We start from the raw sequence: 6,041 nt of genomic DNA, 5'->3' as shown, positions 1-6,041 counted from the left end.
GGAAGTACTCGTGCTAGGTATCGGAGCATTTGGGCGAGTACGAGTACTCACCCAAATACTCGGTATCGGCACCGATACCGATACTAGTATGGGTATCTGTGCATCCCTATTCGTTATGATGAAGTTAAAAAGCAAAAATACCTTTGTTAATATATTGGAGTCGATGGTAGTTCTTTTTTTATCTGAAATACGAAATTCTACCATCGACTCCAATATATTAACAAAGGTATTTTTGCTTTTTAACTTCATCATAACGAATGTCCGTAACGGAACGAAAATACGTTAACGGAATTTCGTATTTCCTGCCTGTGTATTGTAATGCAACTCTCAGCAGCAGAAGAGAAAACCTCCGATTGGTCAACCAAACGAAATACGAAATTCCGTTAACGGATTTCGGATCCGAATTTCGTATTTCGGATAAAAAAAAAAAATCTTGTCATGTTGTTCAACCTCATTTACAGGGGTAATATTAGTTCCCGTTTGAAAGAAATTCGGATCCGAAATTCGTTAACGAAATTTCGTATTTCGGATATAATTCGGAAACTGCCATTCGGATTTCGGATGCTTCCGAATTTATGGAAAATTCGTACGAATTTCGATTCGTAACGAAACGAATCGCACATGTCTAATCAGAATGCCGCGTGATTCACTTACTGTGGAGTTTCGGTGATAGGCGTCGCTCACGGTGGTGGCCGGTTCCTGCTTCAAGGTCATGGAGCCATCAATATCATCCTGGTCGCTCTCGCTCCAGTAATCTGCTAAAGACAAAGGAAATCTAAACTCCACTGGAATACGGGGAGCGTACAAATGACAGAAAATATCTTTCTTTTAAAAAAATCAAAAAGATAAATTGTATTTAAAAATGTACGCGGTCCAGTTTTGGTCGCCGGTACTGAGAAGGGATGTCCTTGAACTGGAGAGAGTCCAGCGGAGGGCAACAAAACTAATTAGGGGAACGGAGGACCAGAGCTATGGAGACAAGGGGGAGGGGCTGGAGGACCAGAGCTATGAGACGAGGCTTCTGACCTTAAACATGTTCACGCTGGAATTAAGGAGGAATATGATTTTCATGTACAAGATGTTCAATGGTGACGGCAACATTGGCAACAAACTGTTTGAGATTAACTCCATTACAAAGACTAGAGGCCGCCACCTAAAGTTGGTGGAGAAAAAATTCCAGCACAAGGGGCGAAGAGGGTTCTTTACAGTAAGAGCGGTTAAGGTCTGGAACTCACTGCCATCGGCCGTCATCTCAGCCAAGAGTGTAGATTTGTTCAAGAAACGTTTGGACAATTTCTTGAGGGACCGTAATATCCGGGGGTACCAGTATCCCTAAGAATGAGATGATGCGCGGACCTATACAGGTTGGACTTGATGGACGTATGTCTTTATTCAACCCCAAATACTATGTAACTATGACTTTTTGTTACTTTTTTTCCGACATTGTTTTCACTTCGGCTAAGACTCGGCACAACTGAGAAACCAAACCGGAGCAGCTTTATAAAAAGGCAAAACTGGGAATAAATCTGTGCCAGCGGTGACACATATTGACACATCGGGACGATATTGATACATCGGGACGATATTGATACATCGGGACGATATTGATACATCGGGACGATATTGATACATCGGGACGATATTGATACATCGGGACGTTGAGGAAATCAGAACAAGTAACTCGGTTTTACCTTCATTGGGCCTGATGTCTTTTTCATCCGGAGTGTATCCAATAGCAGCGAGACCCAGACGGTTCATCCACCTGAAAAAGAAGAATAATTAAAGGTCCACAACATTCCGCTTATCTTTTCAGGCTCACATCATATAACAACTACATGCACGTATATTCAATGATCAATCGCAATATCGGTTTATAACGCCAAATGATTTGTCCACATTTCTTCATTGGATTGTTCCGGATGGTGGAACTCATCAGTATTTTTTAGAACCAGGATTACAGATTGTGGTGATATCATTGTATCTGCCGTCGGGGTCTGATTTCCAGCCATCGTCCTGGTTTTGATTTGTCATACGGATTGCTGCTTGTGAGACTCATCCATGGACTGTGTGTTCTGAATAGGGATGCACCGGTATTGGTGCCGATACCGAGTATTTGGGCAAGTATTCGTACTCGCCAAAATGCTCCGATACCTTCCCCAATACCGTAACTTATGGTCAGAGGAAGATCTCCTCTGATCGGCAGTGCCGTAGGGAAACATGGGGCCAGCTTCCCGTGCGACCAGGAAGCCGGGCGGCGAGTAATGACCCGGCTTCCTGATTGGCCGGGAAGCTGGCTCCTTGCTGATTGGCAGGGAAGCCGGCTTCCCGACCAATCAGCATCGAGCTGGCTGAATACCTGGGTCGATGGCTAGGAAGCTGGCTTTTCAGTCAATCAGTATCAAGTCGGCCGAACAACCTGCTCCATGCTGATTGGCAAGGAAGCTGGCTTTGCAGCCAATCAGGAAGCTGGGAGCTCAGGTCATTAGTCGCCACCTGGCTTCCTGATTGGCCAGGAAGCCAGGTCGATGCTGATTGACTGGGAAGGCGGTTTTCCGGCCAATCACAATCAAGCCGGCCAAACAACATGGAGACCCGGCTTCCTGGACAGGAAGTCCGGCGGCATGTCATTACCCATCTCCCGGATTCCCGATTGCCCGGGAAGCCAGGCTCCATGCCAGCGGAAGCACTGGTATCGGTACTCGGTATCGGCGAGTACGGAAAGCAAAATAAACCAGTATCGGTGCATCCCTGGTTCTGAAGGAATCACAGTTGATAGTGGTGCCCTGCAAAGGTCAACGGCAGAAGAATCCAGTTTAATGCATTTGGAAATTTGGAGCAGAAAAATCCGCCATGGAAATGGGAGTTTTGAGATGCAGGCGGGCCACAGCTGACCTGACTTCACCCTTCCGAAAATGGGGAAAGTTTTTGGACCTTTTACCGCAACTTATGAATTAAAAATCACACACTGAGGAGATCACCGCTAAACCCATCAGGCCATGCCAAGAGCCAGTAAAGATGATTACTCTATAGATGAGGGATAGGCAAACTCCGGCCTTCCTACTGTGGTGCAACTACAAGTCCAATTAGGCATTGCCAGTTTTCAGGCAGGATCAGCAAGTTTTTTTGGACAACAATTGAACACACATAACAAAATACTTCCACGGGTATTAGTAACAGACCAAATATGAGCAGCTGAGTGTTCGAGTTTTGCGTACACAGTCACTGAGTAATACAGTAACTGTAGTTGTGAGGCAGGTCCAGCAGATGGCGCTCCGTCACCAGAATCAGAGGAATGCGACGCATTAAAGGCTCAGTCCACCGTTTGGAAAATCTTCTGATCAATGCGCTATTACTACTTAACCTTCAGAGCATTGCACCTTCGATCGGTGCATCGCGGGGGCAGCGCACAGGCTCGGTCAATGTTCTCCCCATGACTCAGGTCCGTACAGAAGTATAGACCTGAGCTGGAGGAAGTGCGGCTGGACTACATGGGGGCGCAGGAAAAAGGGATCGCTGGCGCGGCTGTACACACTCCCTCTGCCGTGATGCTACATGGGACTGTGGGAGCAATCCCGGTGAATGGAGGACTATGGGTGTGATTCACCAATAGTTCAAGGAAAGAGGCGGCTTCATCCCTACAGAATGAAATCCCACACGCTGCGCTCAGGTGACCTGAGGTGACTGGACCAACTTTCCCCCCCCCCCAAAAAAAAATATCTAGATTCTAAAGAAATGACTTTTTATCACCCGGCGGAGCAGAGACTCCATTCCATATTACACAGCAACCTATTACCGTCAGCTCCTGCTGGCCCTTTAAGAGGTTCTAAACACCAAAGGATGGGCTCCTAATCATGTGATCACTTTGGATGTCACAGCCCCTCCTACCGGCTCCTAAACTTCACTGTGTGACCTGGAACTGTCAGTGGCAGTTAGGTCACAGTGCTAGGGGCATGTGATTGCACATATTAACCTCTTACCGTCAGCTCCTGCTGGCCCTTTAAGAGGTTCTAAACACCAAAGGGCCGGTAGGATGGGCTCCTGATCATGTGATCACTTTGAATGCCACAGCCCCTCCTACCGGCTCCTTAACTTCACTGTGTGACCGGGAACTGTCAGTGAGGTCACAGTGCTGGGGCCATGTGATTGCACATATTAACCTCTTACCGTCAGCTCCTGCTGGCCCTTTAAGAGGTTCTAAACACCAAAAGGCCGGTAGGATGGGCTCCTGATCATGTGATCACTTTGGATGTCACAGCCCCTCCTACCGGCTCCTAAACTTCACTGTGTGACCGGGAACTGTCAGTGGCAGTGAGGTCACAGTGCTGGGAGCATGTGATTAAACATATTAAACTCTGTCAGCTCCTGCTGGCCCTTTTAAGAGGTTCTAAACACCAAAGACCGGTAGTATGGTCTCCTGATCATGTGATCACTTTGGCTCTCACAGCCCCTCCTAGCCGGCTTCCGCTATTCACTGTGTGACCGGGAGACACTGAGGGCACACGATCGAACGCACTCTAAGCACAAAATTGTCTGCTGAGCGCTGTGGTGTGCATTGTTCTATTGATAGACAACTGGCAGAGCCATTGGCCCCCAGGAATCTCTGTGAGCTTTCGTTCTATGTGAATAGAGGCCAAAAAATGTTCTCAGTATATTTTCTTTCTAGGCCGATTGTAATGTAATACTGCGTTATGGCCACTAGATGGCTCTGAGGAGCACAGGAAATACATATTTTCTATGCTCCTCAGCTCCATCTAGTGGCCACCGTGTGGTATTACATTTGACATGAATAGAAAATACACTAAGAACGTTCGTTTTTCACCCCTGGCTTTAGTGCTTGTTAACTCTAGGGGTAGAGGAATAAGGTGCAAGGCTGGGTTCACACCTAGGCGTATCGAATACGCGCGTTTGTCACGCGTTCCGTGCCGCGCGTTTTTACAGCGATTTGCCGCAAGGGCTGCCTGGCTGTATCCCAATGGATACGCGCGGCAAATACGCCCCCAAAGAAGCTCCTGTACTTCTTTGGGCGTAGGGCGTTCCTACGCGCTGTAAAACGCTCAGGTGGGAACTATGCCCATAGGCAATCATTGGTTTTCACGTGCTGAGCGTTTTACAGAGCGTAGGAACGCGCAGGTGTGAACCAGGCCTAATGCTTTCCTTAGTCCTCCCATTGGCCTCCTCCGTTCTGTGTGACCAGTCCCCACCAAGCTTCTTCACTTGGTGGGGACCTCTGGCCAGCATCATGAATTAGAATGCAGGATCAATAATCCATGATACCTGGTGATCCTGCCATGAAGGTCCTTGTCCAAGCACTTCCTGTTTAAAGGAGAACTATGAGGGGGGAGGGGCTTTCCACTCACCTCATAGTTCTAGCCGACCTGTGACAATCAGACTGTCACAGGTCGGCTCAGTAGATCGGGAGGTGAGCTGAACACATACCGGCGATCGCTCCCCTCTCGATCCTGTCACGGCTCTCTGCTGTGACAGGGGGAGGGGCTGGATTCCCCCCTCCGATCCGCCAACGCTGACTGGCGGAACGGACGGGGGGCGGGTACAGCTGGCTCTGCCTCTAGATAGGTCCCGAGTCCATGTCGGCATCCGCTCCGGCTGCGGCGTCTCAGTATACCGCGAGCTGTAGCTCCCTATATACTGAGCTTAGGGTGACGGGAGGACGCTAGTTTGTGTCCTCCCGTTACCCTAAGGAGAACTATGGGGGAAAACACTGACCCGATAGTTCTCCTTTAAGGATGACAACACTTCCTGTCTCCCAGTTGTGCTCCCGCGTTGTCACCATGTAACACAGGCTTGCAGCAAATAGGACAAGGGGACCTTTTCACAAACATTATGCAGGAAGTGACCGTTGTCGTCACCACGAGTGAAGAAGCTGCGAGAGATCATCATCAGCGCCGAGACACAATACAGGATCATGAATCTGGTTTACAGACCAGAGAGCTCTATTTGAGTTCCCTGATAGGCGATGACATCATATAGGGAACGGTATATTTATAATTGTTTTGTTCTTTTTCACATGTTTGTAAATATTT

The 6,041-nt window shown here is 48.1% G+C and overlaps 1 long non-coding RNA gene across 1 annotated transcript in view; it reads right to left on the bottom strand.

Annotated features, from left to right (window-relative positions):
• Positions 1-659: 659 nt before the first annotated feature.
• The window catches only part of LOC108800916, a 12,981-nt gene continuing 7,599 nt past the window's right edge, over positions 660-6,041 (bottom strand). The window contains exons 2-3 of the long non-coding RNA XR_001942124.1: positions 1,692-1,762; positions 660-755 (exon numbers count right to left, since the gene is read on the bottom strand). This is a non-coding gene — a long non-coding RNA (uncharacterized LOC108800916). The remainder of the gene's footprint in view (positions 756-1,691; positions 1,763-6,041) is intronic.

Source organism: Nanorana parkeri, unplaced genomic scaffold (genome assembly GCF_000935625.1).
Source record: "Nanorana parkeri isolate BGI_ZX_2015 unplaced genomic scaffold, ASM93562v1 scaffold2165, whole genome shotgun sequence".
NCBI classification, from domain to species: Eukaryota; Metazoa; Chordata; class Amphibia; order Anura; family Dicroglossidae; genus Nanorana; species Nanorana parkeri.
Note: the sequence above shows the minus strand (reverse complement) of the source record. Positions and strands in the feature narration are given on the sequence as shown.